This window comes from Enhydra lutris, unplaced genomic scaffold (assembly GCF_002288905.1).
Source record: "Enhydra lutris kenyoni isolate GAN:26980312 unplaced genomic scaffold, ASM228890v2 scaffoldscaffold19, whole genome shotgun sequence".
Classification (NCBI taxonomy): Eukaryota; Metazoa; Chordata; class Mammalia; order Carnivora; family Mustelidae; genus Enhydra; species Enhydra lutris.
The window spans coordinates 23089008-23108472 of record NW_019154103.1 but is presented as its reverse complement, the minus strand read 5'-3'; positions in this window follow the sequence as shown (position 1 = coordinate 23108472).

The following is a 19465-nucleotide window of genomic DNA, read 5'->3' as shown; positions in this document are numbered from 1 at the left end:
TGAAAAGAAAAATTCATTTCAACACTTCGCACATACGTTTCGTGACCTTATATTAGAAAAAACTTCAGACCTAAAAAATAAAATTTCCATTTCTTAAAAAAAGATGAACCCAAGTTTCCTTTATAGACACACAAATAGGCACGTGTATGTGCGCGCGCATGCACGTGTGCACAAACAACACGTACACGTTTATCCAGCTTAAATTACTAAAGGACAGGTGAGATTCAGGGTAAAAAGAACAAAGGAATTTCAACTCATCAGAGTCCAGAAAGATCTCTGCCTGACAACAAAGAATCAACGTATTTTAAATTGTAGGTAATTTTCACCCTCCTCATGGTAGAGACCAGATGGCAAAATGAGGTATAGTGTATTAAACCCACACTCACGGGAGAAGTTGCCAATACATCCAACTGGAACTAAATAGGATATTGTTGCACTATGCAACTGACTTCAACATGCCTCCTCACTGCTTCAGCCAAAAAAATCCCTGTTAATTTACTTCTGTAACAAAGACTGGCAATCCGCCCTGGTAGTGATTTAGAATGTTCCCCATAAATTTCCTTGCTTTCGGTGGTATCTGACAGGTCTGATTCTCTTCATACTTTGATTTCAATGGTGATTCAAGTTATCGATCACACGTTATTTGATTGAAAAATGGAGACCTTATAACTTTATCCCTTTGTTTTACTGGGAAGAGGGTGGCAAGGTTTACATAGTCTGTAATTTGGAAAAGAATCAACTTCACGGGATAGTATTCAGCCACAAAGAAAACATGATTAGCATTATCCAGAGTAAACAAAATCCTGAGGCTACTGTTTAATCGTGTTGGAAATGCTTGCAGCCACCGTGCAGTAAGTTTTTCAAAAGAACGAGTCCCAAAATAAATCCCTTGCACTCCTATTTACTTACATTATTCTAACATGCTCCTCCAACTAAAACCTTAAATCCCCACACCAAATGCCTTGACCTAAAGAACCTAATGCTAATTATCTTCTATTCAAAGACTGGGACCTGGATAATACTCTAGAATCTCCTGCGAAGTCACCAAGCAATTGAGACCTCTGGCCTTTGTCAGCTAAATCAAGAAGAAATCATATATCTAATAGATACCTTTTTTAAAAAATTCCATTCTAGGGGTGTCTGGGTGGCTCAGAGGGTTAAGTCTCTGCCTTCAGCTCAGGTCATGATCTCAGGGTCCTGGGATCGAGCCCCCCGTTGGGCTCTCTGCTCAGCTAAGGGCCTGCTTCCCCCTCTCTCTCTGCCTGTCTCTCGACCTACTAGTGATCTCTCTCTGTGTCAAATAAATAAATAAAATCTTTTAAAAAAAAATTCCATTCTATAAATACCTTAAGTTGAAGATTCAACTTACAGTATTTATACCATGTTACAATTTCAACTATGTGATCAAAAGTGAAGAAACACTATGACTATTCCTCTAGGCTTCCATCAGTAGCAAACTGAAATATAAGATTTTTAATACCTCGATCTTGTTCTTTCAATATAATTAAGAAACAAAAGGTTGTCCTAAGTATGTCTGAAAAGTTACTTCCTGACCAAAACATTAAAAATATTACACCTGAAGGGTATTGGGTTGGGGGGGGAGTTCTAGAGAGTATGTAATTTAGGATTAGCTTAACATCCCTATTTGTAAATATCTAGGTCATAGGACCTCACATGTAATGATGCAGACAAATTGCTAGAAAGGCAGAGAAGAAGAAAGCTTAACTCCTCATCAGAATGGCAGAAGAGCAGATAAAGAATACCCTGGAGGGGCGCCTGGGTGGCTCAGTGGGTTAAAGCCTCTGCCTTCAGCTCAGGTCATGGTCTCAGGGTCCTGGGATCAAGCCCCACATAGGGATCTCTGCTCAGCAGGGAGCCCGCTGCCCCTTCTCTCTCTGCCTGCCTCTCTGCTTACTTGTGATCTCTGTCTGTCAAATAAATAAATTAAAAAAAAAAAAAAAAAAGAATACCGTGGAAGAACAAGCAGAAGAATAGCATATCTCATACCCTTACCTGGACAGTATTATGTCACCTCTACTCAAATACTCCAAGATTCTATGTCCCTACTGTTGCTGGTGTATCTTTCCAGGATGATGATTTAATCTATTACCTAAACCCAGACTTTGTTTTACAAAATTAGTGTATCTTGCCTTTCCATACAAATTCAATTTAAAATAACTCCCAAAGACTCTTCAATTCTTTTTAATCATAACATTTTGTCACCTACTGTATCTTAAGATCCTATGACCTAGAAATTTACAAATAGGGATGTTAAACTAATCCTAAATTACATATTCTCTAGAAAAATCCTTCCCACACCCTTCAGGTTTAATTTTGTTTGTTTTGGTCACAAAAGTAACTTTTCAGAGATACTTAGGACACCATTTTATTTCTTGATTATATTGAAAAAATGAGATTGAGCTATTTAAGATCTCAAATTTCAATCTGCTACTGATGGAAGCTATGGATGGAAAATTACTGACATTTTTCCATAACACTCATTAAAACTTCTATGCTTTTTTTGCCATTTTACTTAGAGAATTTAAAAACTTACCAAGAGTGATTTTACTTATAGGACTATTTTTCTTGACCTATATGGTGTAATTAAACACATAGAGAAATGAAAACTTGACACTTCAAAAGAAAATGACAAATCAATTACCTTTTGGAGATTTTTTACTTAAATAAGTATGTAATATTATACTATAGTCTTATTTCCTATTCTGATCAAGATTTTCTTTGATTTTTTAAAATTTTCATTGCTTTTTATTGGCTGATAATTTCATTGGAATGTTAAGATTACTTATCTTCTTAATCATACCATCTATTATCTAGAATATTCTTTCTTCCTGGATATGTCCTTCATTCTTCACTATAGTTGTGGTTTTAACTTGGATCTAGCTATTATGTTTCTATTCCCTAGGATATTTCATATTAATATTTTCAACAGTATTTAGGAATTAAGATGTTTTCTTATGAAACATATGCCAGGTTCTGAAGGAGGCCTGTTTTTCTCATGTGGGAGTTAACTTCCAAATAATCTCTTCTCATGGCCTTCACAGCTTCTGCCTTTTCATACAACAATATGCTTCTTAGCCAATGGCTCTCTTGAGTAATGCTCAAGATAGCTCAAAATTAGTTCCCTTCTACCCTGTGTTTTTCCTGCACAGAAAATGCATGTAGTATTCTGTGCCTGGGCACGTGTATACAAATTAGGATTCTAAACCCCACTTCGAGCAAGGGTACCTTATCAGTACCTACACGTGAGACCTGCCATGTTCCAAGTGAGGGCCACTGCTTCAAACAGTGTAGGCATATTAGAGGTGTGCAGTTGGCACTTACCAGAAACCTTAGCCAGAAGAGTGTGGATACAGAGAGAGAAGGTATACTAATAAGGTCTATGAATCTCTGGCTAGAAGCCCTGGACCCTGCTGTTTTGGGAGCTCTTCTACTGTCTTTAATCCACAGTGATGGTCTGGACATCTGTCAGGAAGGGAAGAAAGCATGAGTATCTAAAGGCAGTTAATGGATCATCACAGACATCCTCTGTGGAGGTTACAATACTAAGGTGTTTGTTCTATATTCTTTCTTTTTGGGGGGGATGGGAGTGGTGGAGGCAACCAGAGTAAGCCTTATTTACTAAATGGCTAATCGGAATCATTGCCAAAGCCAGTATGAACACGCAAGAGAAAGGTAATTTATTTCTTGGTCTCTTCTGCCTCAGACAGAGTTTTGCTGATTTTCTCCTTCTTGGACTGTAACCACTCTTCTGTGCTTGCATGTTTTCTTGGTTTGAGGTCTATGGAACTCAGCCTGGTCAGCCAGGAGTTTCTTGTGGGCCTCTTCTACCTTCAGTTTGTGGGTATGTTCAAGACAATGTGCTTGTTTCTGAATGCATGCCTTAACCTTCAGGTACAAACTGTACTATAGGTGGGAATCAATCTTCTTAGATACACCGTACAGGCATACCTCCTTTCATTGTGCTTTGTTCCTTTGGGGCTTCACAGATATTGTAGGTATTTTTGGCTCTTTTTTTTTTTTTTTTTTCTTACAGATTGATGTTTGTGGCTACCCTGTATTGAGCAATCTACTGGTGTACTCTTTCCAACAATATTTTACTTTGTGTCTGTCACATTTTGGTGATTCTCAGAATATTGTAAATGTTTTCATAGTATTATATTTGTTATGGTGATCTGTGATTAGTGATTACAACTTGCTATAAACTCTAATTATGGTTAGCATCTTTTAGTCACGAAGCATTTTTTAATTAAAATACCTGCTTTTGTATAGACATGATGCTGTTGCACACTTAATAGACTGGGGTATAGTGTAGGTCTTCAAAGCATCAAAACTCTATCTTTTATACCCAGGTTACCTTCTCACGCATTCTAGCATATATGCTGTAACCATATATGCCTGCCCTTCCAGTGGACCAAGGTATTTTTCTACATTGAGACTGGAATGGACAGTCACAGACTTACAAATGATCAGCCTACAAGTCAAAAAGATTTGATTTTTATCCAAATCTGCTGATAAAGTTGCCATTGGTCATTTCATTGGTCTTACTAGGATTCCCCATTATTAGACTAAAGGAACCATGATTTGCTTAGACATCCCTTGTGTTGGTTAATTTTATGTCAACTTGGCTGGACACCAGTGACCAGATATTGGATCAAACATTATTCTGTGTTTTTCTGTTAAGTTTTCTGTGGGGTGATATTAACATTTAAATCTGTGAATTTTGAAAAAAGCAGATTATCCTCAATGTGGGTGAGCATCACCTCATCAGTTGAAGGCCTTACTGGCATGAAGCCTCACCTCCATGGAGCAATAGGAATTCTGCCCACAGATGGTCTTTGGACTTGAACTGAAATTCTTTTTCACTCTTTAGCCTGATGGACTCCCCCATGAGATGCTGGGCTCATGTATCCTAAGCAACTGTGTAGGTCATTTCTGTCATCAGTCTCTCATGTGTGTACTCTATTATACATGTATACATAAGATGTATAATACATGGGTTATACATAATGGTATTATACATACTATATGATGTAACATTACATATTATACATAAGCCACATATTATATGTGTGATATACATATAATTATATATGTATAATCTATATATTATATATTATGCACTTGATAGATAGATATATATGCACATATGTATAAATATGTAAATATACACGTTACAAGAACTACCAGGCCTCTCTCTGCCTCCTATCTTTTGCTCTCCTCTTCATACAAAAACAAAGCAACACAGTTCTACCTCATTTATTAATGGTAATGAGAACTATTAGCTACCTGAGTGGTTTTACTCATGGGCCCAGTTGTAGTCATAACCAAACATTATGAGATGGCTAGCCAAGGTCAGGGTCACATTTTTTTCATGGACTAGGGTTCTCTATTCAAAGCTAAATGGCCCCTGCCATCATTTACAACATAATGCAACCATTTAAGCTAACTATCCATCCTATAAAATCTAGGTCTTCTGCATCTCACTGAGCCCCAGAAGGATATGATCACATGAATCTTTGCTAGAGTGGTTTTTGTGAAAGTAGCTGGAATCATCTGGCTTGTAAACTTGTACCACATAGACCTCATGAAATCAGAGCCCTCCCCCACCCAACCACAGGCAGAAGCACATCCATTATCTATAACTTGTATGCTTTAATGCTTAAACAAAGATAAAGTAATATAATAGCCTATCTTCCTCCAGTTTCAGACTAGAGATTTTATCTCCCTCAGTAACATGGTCTAATTAAATGAACTTTATCTACTTTAAAAAGTATCTTTTGGCTTAAATCTTTGATCATGTATTTTTGTGTTCTTCCTTTTTTGAAGCTCATCTCAATGACAATACTCTTTAATCTTTGAATCCCTTGCTTAAAAAGGCTCCACCTTACTGATTAGATTCCAAAGTTTCCTTCACACCATCAGTAAAATGTGTCCCAGTAGGTAGCAGTCAAATAGGCAAGATCACTCAAGCATTTCTCAATTAGTTAAGGAACTTCTGATGCATCTCATTTATCGTTCTCAGTGAACAAAACATCTTCAAAATATTTTCTTCGGGTCAAAGGGCACATTTAGCATAACAGCTAGCCAAATTTTTATATAATTAGATCATATGGGGATTCAGGCCTTCTATTACTTTAGTTGCATAGGATATGAGTAGTACTTGCTTAATCATGACCCACCGAAAAAGGAAAATAATTGAGAAAGTGACCTTGGCACATTAGAAAAGGAAGCATGGAGGCCTTTGACAACATAAAATAATACAATTACTAGTAGGCTAAAGTTCACTCAAAAGAAGCTAGAGCTTTATTTTAAAAAGAGGGGGTAGCAGATTGCCTTTTTACATTGTTGGAGGAAATCTTTAGGTTCCAGTATGTGGCACATCTATTTTGAATGACTTATGAAACAAAGAATTATGTGAGAGTCTCAGTGAGTAGTTTGAATTGCATATTTGGAAGCTATGTTTTCCGCGATTAACAACATTTTGTTTTTTAGAAAGCATATAGAGCCATCCAGTGAACAACAATACTAGTTATGGCTGTGGGACAAAATAAAATAGAACATGTTGGAAGGGTACATATATGTAACTTCTGATTGCACAGTAAATTTCCTACAACTATGTATGAATGGCATTAGATATAGCTAGTTAAAATTTCTGTTCCTTCACCAACTGGATGATCTTGACCAAAATATTCACCACCTCTGCATGCTAGTTTTCTAATGTACAATATGGGGTCAATAGGGTTGGACTTTCATAAGGATTGAATGAAAACGGTCCAGAGTCTGGCGCACAGTAGGTATTCATAAATTTGAGGACAATGTATTAGCAATTTTTGAGAATATGAACAGTTGGAATTAGACTAAACTTCCAGGTGCACTTTAATTCAAACAACCCTATTAGAATGTTCTAAAGTGTGGAGTGAAATCAGGACGAGAACACAGGGAGTTTCTTGGTCTTCCTGCAACTCCTCTCACCTTCTCATCCCCAGCTTCAAACATCACTTATGATGGGTTTTGTTGGATTTCTTTAATTCCTCAGAGAAACTCAAACTTTGTATAATCATCAGGCTTAAAAGTTTCACAGAAATTTTTGTGAAAATGGTATATAAAAGCCTGTTAATACCACAAAAATTTATTTAGAATTTAGAATTTTAAAATTTAAATTTAAAATTTAGAATTTTAGAATTGGGTCTGTTTTGTCCTTACGCAGTTGGGAAATTTCCTAGTCCCTGTAGAGACACAGTCTTTGAAAGACAGTTCTGCAGACAACTGAAACTAACAGGTGTCACTGGAGCGGCTCTTGCCACACACACCAGCCAGCCAAGCACAGGGACAAAAATTACTCCTGGAAGATCATTTCATCGCTCATTATCCAATGTTCATTCTTTACTATCTTTTGATTAGTCATTCTCATAGAAGAATATGGTCGTTTGAAACAAATGTTCTGATTAAATTTGCATTGAAGAAATTTGAGTAACCTTTGAGACAAAAATTGTGATTTGTTTCTATTTTTTCCATTCATCAAAAACATCAATCCTTAAAGAAAAACATGATACTTTTCTACTACATAGTGAGCCACTAAGAAAATTTAAAGCCTTTTAAATCATTACACACAATAAACTTCAAATATTTACAAGGAATTAGAAATCTTTTTCTACTATAAGCTAGTATTTACATTTAAGAACATTTTGTTGGGCAAATGTGAAGTACTACATAATCATTACAAGCCTGCTAGAAAAAAACACTCCTAGATTATCCTGCAACCAGGAAAGAACAACAAAGAGTTTATTTTATGTGAGTAGACAAAAAGATAAAAATAATAGTGTATTATTCATTATATTCTGTATTCTTAAATTTGGAAAATTTTAATTATTGAAGCTTTACTTATTCTTTATTTCATTTTATTAACAGATAACTTTTCTGATGAGTTGGAGCATGAGCTATTTTTATGAAGCTATCACACTCACTAGAATTATTAAATACCAGTAAAGCCAATGCAAGAAGCTATTCCAAGATTCCAGTTTGAAGCTAAAAACAAAGCCTTTCAGGAAGTGAGAAGGTACGACTTTGGTGTGAAATCTCCTTGTGTTGTCAATTCTTTAGTGACACCTGTTTATAAAACAGACACTAAATGAAACTGCCTGAAGGATTTTTTTTTTAAGATTTTATTTATTTATTTGACAGAAATCACAAGTAGGCAGAAAGGCAGGCAGAGAGGGGGCAGGGGAAGCAGGCTCCCAGCCAAGCAGAGAACCCGATGCGGGGCTCAATCCCAGGACCCTGAGACCATGACCTGAGCCAAAGGCAGAGGCTTTAACCCACAGAGCCACCCAGGCGCCCCAGGACCATTTTATAATAGAAAAATTAAGTGCCTTTAGACTCAGACATAGTCAATTTATATCCAAAGCCAATGCTCAGGGTGCAGAGTGAACACAACGCGTGTCCCTTGGTACTGAGCATTCAAGTTATCTGTTATCTGCAATTTCCATCCACTGAAGTTAACTGGTTGAATGCTAAGCTTCTCGATTTTAGCACGAAACATCATTTTGGTACACCCTATGTCTGCACTACATTTTGACTTTCCCTAACTAAAATCCATTTGGAATTCTGTATCCTAAGCAGAGTCGTCTTAGTTTGTACGAGAACAAAAAAAAAAAAAAAAAAAAATGCTGTGAAGGCATCTGACTACTGCAAAATAACTTCCCTTCTGATCTAACCTAATGCAAAGCATCGGCAACTCCCAGAGTGGATTTAACGATGCCGTGATTGCATTGTACCATCTCTTTCGTCACTGCTGGATGCATTTGGCCCCAACTGAGATTTTGAAGAAATGAAATCAAAGCATGGTTTATGGTATGAAAAGTATAAAAAAGCTCAGAACCTATCACATAACCAATGAAGTGAGAGCCTGTAACTGTTAATAATGTCCTTCTGCCAGGAATCTGTTCCTTTGCTTTGTTCTGATGTCTGCTCTCTTGGCTCACTTTACACGACGGTCTTTTACTTTTGCCCCCCGTTTTTTTTCTTGAAACGTTTTAAACCACTCTTATACTTTCTCTTTGCAGAATATCTCATTTCTGCCTTTTAGTTTCTGCATTTAAACTCTTTCCACTTGTAACGCCCCCCACACCCCTTTTTATCTTTTTCCTATGAGCAACATTTTACATTGATTCCCCAATTCAATTTCAGGCATCTATTTCTTTGTTTGACCCTTGTTAGCGAATGAGTCCTATTTTTTAGTTTCCAACATATGAAACTGAACATCACGATCAATCAGGTGTTAGAGGAATGGGAGAAACTAAGAGACCTGCAGCCCAATTAAGGCTACAGCTTTCTATATGAACTTGGATAAATTACTTAGCCTTATCAAAAAACTGGGATTACAAGTAGTTTTCCTCCTACTATACTAACATGAAGAATAATGACAATTACCGTTTATAAGAGAGTTATTTCTGCTATTCAGGAAACCCCATTCTATTGCTAACAGCCCTTCTATAGATTCAAAGAGGGTGTGTTCTGTCCCTGTGTCTAGGTAGAGAAAACAAATGAGTGCCCATGAGCATTGCCATTTCACACAAGAGGACCTGGATAGCACATGCAAATATAATGACCTCCTTCTGAGTTCTAACAGACAAGCTACCGGTAAGACTGGTAAAATTCATAATTGCTACTGCTATTACTCAGAAGAATATATTTGATTTGAGACAAAATGACAAAAATTTTGCTTGTATTATTTCTCTTAGCATTGCTAACAACCTTAGAAAGGGAATCTAGCTTCATTACCCAATTTATATATGATACAACTCAGGCTTCCAAGAAGCTGAATAATTTTTCTAATCCATTTGGAAAACCACTTCTGACAGCAAATTTGAAGATACTAGCTATTAGGATTTATTGTCTCTTCAGAAAACTGCTACACACACACACACATATACACACACACACACACACACACCACAAACACACACCATAGTGTATCTGAAATATTGCAAATAAATCTCAACAATTTCAAACGAAATTATCTTCTCTCTGAGCTCCTGGAGAGAAAATGAGATTTCCAGACAGGTAAGTGAGGTAAGTGTACCACATGTTATATTTAAGTGAGCAATTTCTTAAGTATCTGATACTGGATCAGTAAATGAAAGGTTTGTGGATTTTATCCACAAATTTACTATTTAGGCCCATGAATTTGCGACATCGTGTCTTCTTTCACATTTGCCATCAAAACAACATGTAATATGCACATAGAAGCATTCTCAACTCCATTAGTAGGTAAAGTGGCCTCAAGTCCAGTCATTTTAATTTGTCATGTGCTTGCAATTAACCCTCTGCATTTTTGTTGGAGTATAAAAATTTTAAATTACATTAGCTTATACAGTTTATAATTTTATATCTAAACCACAGCTTTCAAACGTTTTATCAAAGCATTACTTGAACTTTTTCTAGCCTGTAAAAATGCTAAAAATCAGATGCAGAACCATTCAGTGACATGTGAGAAACTACGGTAATTGATGAGGTAGCAAAAGGCTGCTGAGGACAAAGCAGAAGCTGACACCCGGCAACCTCCCCACCAGCCCCTATTCCTGGGTGGGACAGTGTGACATTCTTCCAGGAATCTCCCAACTATCTTTTTTTTTTTTTTTATTTTTTTTTTTAGATTTTATTTGTTTATTTGACTGAGATCACAAGTAGGCAGAGAGGCAGGCAGAGAGAGAGGGGGAAGCAGGCTCCCTGCTGAGCAGAGAGCCCGATGCGGGGCTCGATCCCAGGACCCTGAAATCATGACCTGAGCTGAAGGCAGAGGCTTTAACCCACTGAGCCACCCAGGTCTCCCAACTATCTTCATGTTAATACCTTGCTAGGGCAGAAAAGCAACCTTAACCTGACAATGGCAATGCCTCCAGGCCTCCAGTATCTTGTAGGTCCTCTTTAGCATGTGAAAGTTCTTTTGAAACCTTCCTTTTCCTCCTCCAACCCCGTAGTACATATAGTCAACCACACCTCACAAACCCTGGCAGCAGCTCTTCCTGCCCACCGTCCTGTCTCCATGCTGTAAGAAACCACCATTTTGGACCAAAGACGTCTCAAGAATTCTTTCTCAGTCCTCAGCTCCAGATTCCACCCCACTGAACCTCACCTATATTCTAGAACTTCATCGTAATGATCTCAATATCCAACAAAGGCAGCTACAACTCAATGCTGCATGCAAATGTTTCTTACTTTCTTATTTCTGTATGACAATATTTTGTAAAAAATAAATTGATTACAGAATAAATTATTAAAGTTTGAAGGGTTTTTTTTGTCCTAATTCCAAACTGAACTTATAAAATTTGCATGTGGTTTGCAGTCACCATTGATCTCCATTGATCTTTCATGGCAAAGTAACCATGAGGAGAATACCAGTGAAAGACAAACAAAATCTAGCATGTGTTTATGTTTTTGTTTTTTTTTTTTATATAATTATATATGAAGGCTCTTTTGTGATTATTCTTTGCTTTTATGTTATCTTTAATTTTAGTTGCCTATTAAAATTATGTTCCTACTAGGAATCTTATCTCTATCAGAGATAATTTCTGATATTGTTTTCTAAGAATTCCCAGCATTTTCTTTCAAATAGTTTTAATCACTATTTTGCATTTTCTTGATTACTTAAAGATTAAAAAAAAAACACATTACCTGAAAAAAAAATCTAACTTAGAAAATATTTGAATGGATTTAGTTTAAAAGAATATATCAACCCTGATTTGATAAGATGAAGTCTACCTTAGGACACAGATAAAACTAATTTGATTTTCATACAATTTTGAGTTCAGTTTTCTAAAGTACTTCTACAGAGTACAATGAAATATTCAAAAACAAATAGGGAAACTGCACAGGGAATTAAGTTATCACTATTTCCAGAGAAATTATTTTATACATAGCAAACCTAAAAGAATCAACTAAGAAACTAGGAGAGTTTGGAACGTAGACCACACACACAAAAGAACAGCTATTAGAAACTGTAGGACATCAAATTTCATATACAAAAGCAACATCAAATACCTAATAGTGAAATTCAGAAATGTTTAATGTAAAATTTTCAAAAGACTTGAATAAATACAAGATTTTCCAGAATAGAAAAACTCAACGCTGTACACCATAAATGAACTTCCCCAAAATTATCCCACAAATTATAAGCCTAGTCAAAATATTTTTGTCAAAACATAACTAAGCAATGTGATATTAATCTGAAAGATATCAGCAAATTAGTCAACAAAGGCCTAAAGAAAGTAGCCATTTAGAAGGAATTAGTCTTAATTAGTAATAAAATAGAATAGTATAGAATTAGTAATAGTAATAGAATTAGTAATAAAATAGGAAAATAATGTGGCATAATACCCAGAACTGATAAATAGAACAGTGGACTGAAAGAGAAAGCTCTAGTAGACAAAGGACATCTAGAATTCTTGTATGTAAAGATGGTGATTAAATCATAAGAAAGTAGATTTTTAAAAACTATTTTAGAGACTTTTTAGGGAAAATGAAGCTGGATGTCTACCTCCATTCTTACTTAAAATATTTCTAAGAAAGCATTATTGTGAAATAATGTGAAAGAACTAGAATAAAAAACTTTAATTGTTAAAAGTAATTCTGTAGTCAAGAATTACCTTCTGGAGGCACAAATCCCGAAGTCACAGAAGAAAGTTCTGATACTTTTATTTCATCAAAATTCCATCGCATATGAGGTTTATGTCCTAAAGACAGATCATGGTTCATTCAGTCCGTCATTGAATAAACTCGTATGGTGCACAGAATGTGTTCTGGGTACATTTCCAGACATATGAGACATGATCATGAACAAATTAGACAAAGTCTTTTGCCCATGTTGTTTCTCAAGGAGTAGAAATAGAAAAATAAGTGAACATATCATCTCAGATGGTAATAAATGCTATGAAAAAAATTAAGGAGGAAAAGAACGGCACTAATATAAACTTTTGAATAAAAGAAGAGGGCACCCGGGTGGTTCAGATGGTTGGATGTCCAACTCCTGATTTTGCCTCAGGTCATAATCTCAGGGTCCTGGACCGGCCCAAGGTCAGCTCCACATTCAACAGGGAGCATGCTTGAAGACGTCTCCCTCTCCCTCAGGCCCTGCCTCTTGCTTGCTCTCTTTCTAATAAATTTAAAAATATAAAAGAATGAATGAATGAATGAATGAATGAAGATGGAGAATATGCAGTTTTATCAAAGGTATGAAGAAAAACAGATTTCCACAAATTATCCGTGAGATTTACTGGAACAATTTTTTAAAGAGGAATTTAACCACATATAACACGAACAAACCCTTTGACTCATCAATTTTAATTTGCGGTGTTTCACCAAAACATATTTGGCCTTAACTCACATAGATGTATACAAGGTTATTTTTGTAGCATTGTTTGTGTAGGGGAGAGGGGAAGACCTTTAAGGAACTTTATTTCTCAGTAGACAATTAGCTCAATAAAATATGAACATCCATAGAAAGTACTCTTATATGCATCTGTTAAAAAGAATAGATTTGTTATGATAATCTGGAAAACTCCTTTAAAATATAAAGCAAATGACAGAGGAGTTTGTATGTATTATCCTTCTGGTACAAAACAAGATGTATTTATATGTCTGTGTATATGCCTGAAAAAATTCTGAAAGGATACACAACATTAATTCTGGGGAGTAGGACTGATGTCAGAATGAGACAGACTCCTTTCTCTTTGTTCTGCTTAACATTTTTACTACGCGCCTTGTTATTTTCACAGAAATAAAAAATTTAAGTAGTAAGGCAAATATTGTTCATTTTGTACAAGAAAGTTGAAATGCTCATGACAATATTGCATTAGATTAGTGGTCAAAATAAATATTCAATTTGTCCTAGAAGAATGGATGGTACGAATAAATTATGCTAACAAATCCTCTATGGGTTCTAAATTATATTGGCTGGATGACTATAGCAATCACATTAAAAGCATAATTGGCAAATTGGTATCTTAAACTGTGATTAAAAAAAAAAAGATGATGACAGACTACATCACAAACTGTCTTAGTCTGTTTTGGCTGCTGTAACAAACTATCATGGACTGGGTGATATACGAACAATAAAAATTTACTTCTGCCAGTCTGGAGGTTGGGAAGTTCGGTATCAAGGCACTAGCAGAGTCAGTATGCCATGAAGGCCTGTCTTATTGTTTATAAATGGTCATTTTCTAGCTGTGTCCTCACATGACAGAAAGGGAAAGGGAGTTTGGGGGGTGGGTAGCTCTTAAACAGATACTAATGCCATTCATGAGGGTTCCACTCTTATGACCTAATTGTCTCCCGAAGGTCTGTCCTCCCCATATGATCATCCTGGACTTGAAGATTTCACAAAGAAATTTGGGAGAGGGGAGAACACAAACTTTCAGTCTATCATACACACTAGTACCATTTTTAATTTACACAACAGTTTTAGGACAGTTATACAATACACAAAACAGTTATATGATGCTGATACTTAACATGGTTACGTGTCTGGAAAATACACAGCATTTGTTTATGAATCTATAACATGATTCTCTCCTTCAAAAATTGTTATTCACTCTTGACTCACCAATCAGGAGCTACTAGGATTCACATATGCTCCAAAATTTATAGGTCTACTGTTTGGTAGGTTTTCACCATCAAACTTGATTCAGACAGCTAATATTAAATCCTACTCTGGTATGTAGCTGTTGTGGTGCTGAAAAAGCAAATCCCCTAAAATGACAGTGGTTTAAGCTATGCTGTAATGTACATGGACACAGAAAACAAACAGTCTTGACAAAATGTGTTATTTTCCCAGTGCTGTACAAGCTGATTAATAATGAGGAATTTCAGTGACTTGGAATTCAATAGAGCTGACACTCTTCTCATCTAGTGATATGACACCGTAATAGCTTATTTTACTGGAGGTGGTAATAAGGCCTGCATGATAAAATAAAAAAATAAAAAAATAAAAATAAAAAGGCTCTATGACAGGGGCGCCTGGGTGGCTCAGTGGGTTAAAGCCTCTGCCTTCGGCTCAGGTCCTTGGATCGAGCCCCGCATCGGGCTCTCTGCTCGGCAGGGAGTCTGCTTCCCCCTCTCTCTCTGCCTGCCTCTCTGACTACTTGTGATCTCTGTCTGTCAAATAAATAAATAAAATCTTTAAAAAAAACAAAAGGCTCTATGACAAAGCATCAGCTATTTTTTACCCTGAGTCTAACCAATTTCTGATAAAGGAGCATAAATTCTGTGTTCTCCTTATTTATTCAGGAGACCTCATGAAAAGCAATCACTTAAATTTGGAGGAATGCTATAGAAAGAAGTTTATGTGATAATGTGAAGATGCCCATAAAGATTCCTAGGTTAAAAAAAGGTAAAGAGTATGTAGGGGAATTTTAACATCTTATGAATGAGTCTTATTTAAAGTTAACTTTTCTCATATGAAATTTTTACCCAGACTGATCCATCATTTCTACAGAATTTGCTCAACGAGCATATGAGGAATGATCATTGCCATGAACTCAAACATTCCTTCTTGATAAAAAATAAAATAGTATTATGTAAATTCACTACAAAAAACTCCGAATAACTAAAACTCAGAGATATAAACAATAGGCACATCTATGTCAGGAAATCTGCCCACAGAGTAAATTATACTTGATGTAAAAAGTAAACCATCTTCTACATAATTCTTTACAATTGCAGAGAGTATAAAAAGTAATTTTGGGGATCAATTCTCGTAGATATGTATGACTCACCATAGTTGACATAGGTTGACATTTTTCAGGTGCTACTTCTTGCCCGGAACTATCCCCTTTGCTCAGATTTGTAAATGTTTACTTTGCTTATTTATATATGTGTATCTTTGTTGCTTATATACCTAAAATTTCTTAGTAGTAATGATTTAAAAACTCTTAGTTAAAATCATTTAGATACTATGACACAATCAGATATGCAGAATGTTGTGCCTATCATCTTTACCATGATGCATGCTGGGGCCAAGAATCCCAGGAAAAAGCAAAGGTTGGACCTGCAAAAGCCCGTTCCACAAACAGCCTTTAGGATAGGTACCTGGAAAGCCCCAAAGAGAATGGAGAAATTTTGCAATCTCAAGCAAGGTTTAGACAGATGTTTTAAGAGGCTGGAGAGGTAGGGAATATTATCTGCCTAAAGCAACAGAATTATGTTAACATATCTTGTAATCTTGGATTTTATATAGAATGTCATCTGCCTTCACCAGAAGTATGGGATGTAGTATCTCACCTCTCCAGAGAAAGAGCCTTACCAGCATTCAGGAGAGTTTAAGGTTATCACAAATCCATAATGCAATCCAGCAAAAAGTCTGTATTATCAGAAAGTGAGGTAAATATCTAGACAACTGCAAAGACTTCGTATGAGTTTTGACGCTCTGTACCACCTCCAACTTTTCAGCTCAAAGGCAACATGGAAAGAGAAGGACTGCTATAACTGGGATTATGCAAGCCCAAGAACACACCAACCCTATCAGTTGCCAGATTTGATCAGCAACACAGTGTGAGTGAGCCTCAGTCCTACCAAAAGGTGGGGGCAGACAGAGCTGATAGACTCCTGCTCTGAGCAAGGTGGAGTCTGGACCCAGGTTAGGCCCACTCACGGATGCTACCTTAGGAAGCTGGGAAAGAAACTGGAAAAGGCAAGGGTTCAAGAGTTGAAATTGCTTACAGAGTCAAGTCCAACCTCTCTGTTTAGTCTTCAGGGTCTGACTAAATGTGGCTTCAACTCAACTTTCTAGAATTAACTTATGGAGAATCAATTTTCACATCTTATGATCTGACCAAATAAATCTTGTGGCATGCCCTAAGTCTTAGTGTCTTCAGGATTTTCTGGCATTTTCCATGTCTAGAATGTCTTCCCAACACCTCCCATCCGCTCACTGAAGGCCCATCTCAAAATCACCCACCATCTTCACAGAACTTCAACTGAACACCACTTCAGAAAAAATTTTCTTCTTTATTCTCTATGACACACCACTTCCTGATTTTTGTAATTAAAAATAAAAAAAAGTCTGCATTTCCCGATTACCTTTCAAGTCTGTCTCATTTTGAGCAAAAATTTCTTAATTATAACTAATTTGTTTGTATATGCCCCATGATGCTTCATGAAAAATAATTTTATAATAAATATTTATTTAGTCATTATTTTTCAATAGTACTCTATCAAGAAACCACCCATATGGTAAACCAGTCTGATTTGGATGACACAAGGAGTTCATTTCTGACCATAATTATGGAATACAGTATTATTTTAATATTACATAACACAAATACCAAAAGGAAGAACATACGAACACCCGTGTCTAAAAAAGACTCAAATTTACTGTGCTAAGATTTTCTATTTTACTTGAATGCTGAGTTGGTGTCTTTACTCAAGTACTAACTAAACAACATTTTAATTCAGCATCATCTCAGCCTTTCCTATTCCCGTTGCCTTAATGTTTCCATTGGCAAATACTAAGAGTGACTAGTAGTTAAGTAACTGAGTAATGGATTTAATACAGCAGTTGAATTTAGAAACCGTGTCTGAGCAAATCAATATTCACAAAAAATAGGGAGACAAGTGCACTTACTGGAAGTCATGGCACAGCAAACAAAATCCTCCTAATGTTTTGGGGAACTCCATTGTAAACAAAGAATAGTCCTTCAAAATGCAGAAAACGTTACCAGTCCACAGAGGTTGGTTGAAGGGACATTGCAAAGGGTGGTAAATTTTAGATTTTCTTTTTTAGTGCTTATTTTTTTACATCTATTTGCCATGTTTTTGTGCATTCTGATTTTCCTTCAAGTGTTTATTTTTCTCAGTGGAGAACAGATCCTCCTGGGCCTTTAAAAATGATTTAATTTTTTTTTTTTAAGATTTTATTTATTTATTTGTTAAAGAGAGAGAGCAAGAGTGAGCACAGGCAGATAGAGTGGCAGGCAGAGGCAGAGGGAGAAGCAGGCTCCCTGCTGAGCAAGGAGACCGATGTGGGACTGGATCCCAGGACGCTGGGATCATGACCTGAGCCGAAGGCAGCCGCGTAACCAACTGAGCCACCCAGGCGTCCCAAAAATGATTTAATTCTTAATACCGAAATCTCAGCAGTCTTGAGCAGTTCTGCAACACAAACCATAGCATATGGGTCAAGACTGAAAGTACTGCAGTGAGAAATCAAAATTCTAGAGAGATACTGTTTGGCATGGAGGAATGCTATAAAATGAAGATCATTGTAACTGACGAGTTCTCAATTGTCCCTTTCACTCTTTCAGGTGTGGGCTGCTCCTTTTAGAAATGAAGGATGTCTTGGCAAGCTAAACAATAAGAAATCTGTGATTTTACAGGGGAAATAAACTGAAACTTATATTGTTAATACCCAGGTTTAACAGCTAGGACAGTAATGGGAATTGCCTTTGTTGCCTTGGAACACTATTTAAATGAAAATTTATAAGGTCGTCTGGGACATATAAATTCTAGAGGTCATGCATATTGAGTGAAGAACATCAGTCTGAACCATAGACAGACTGCTTTGATCGTGTGAGAAATGAAGCTATCTGAACACCTTTAAAATAGCAGACCAAGTCCCAGCCTTAAATAACTTCCAACGCAATTCCTGGTCAACAAAACATAAAGGATGTGGCTGTACCATGGCACTGTGGCTTAGAAAGTATTATTTAAGAATGAATACGTTCATCACTCCATGATGAAAAGGGGTCTGACTTTTTCACAAATAATTCTAGTTGGTAATTTTATAACTATTTCAGGAGAGAATGAAACAAATTTTGAAAAGAAAATTGTTACTACATCATGAAACACAAAGACTGGAATCACCAATGGACAGGGTTGATTACTACCCAAAGAATATTTTGTCTCTGGTTAACTAAAAGGGTTCTAATTTAGGAACTGAATTTGCTATCGTGCAGAAGCCATACACACTTAAGAAAGATTATATGCCCCTACCTTTTATTTTATTTTTTTTTTTATTTTTTTCAAATTCTTTACTCAACCCATATTCATCTGTTTTCTGTATGCTGTATTTAGAATTGAAACAAAGTTTCTCCTACTAAGAAAACCCCTAAAACAAGGAAAAATTCCTAATGCAATATAATTATCATTAAAGGTATAGGAAGAGAGGAATTGGAATACAAAATAGAACCCATCTTTTCAAGTTATGTTTAAGAAGGCAAACATAGAAATGTGGCAGTGGCTACAAAGTGATGCGAAATCAAGAGTTTAAGAAATTACAAGGAGGGGCGCCTGGGTGGCTCAGCGGGTTAAGCCTCTGCCTTCAGCTCAGGTCATGGTCTCAGGGTCCTGGGATTGAGCCCCACATCAGGATTCCCGCTCAGTGGGGAGCCTGCTACCCTCTCTCTCTCTGCCTGCCTCTGCCTATTTGTGATTTCTCTGTCAAGTAAATAAA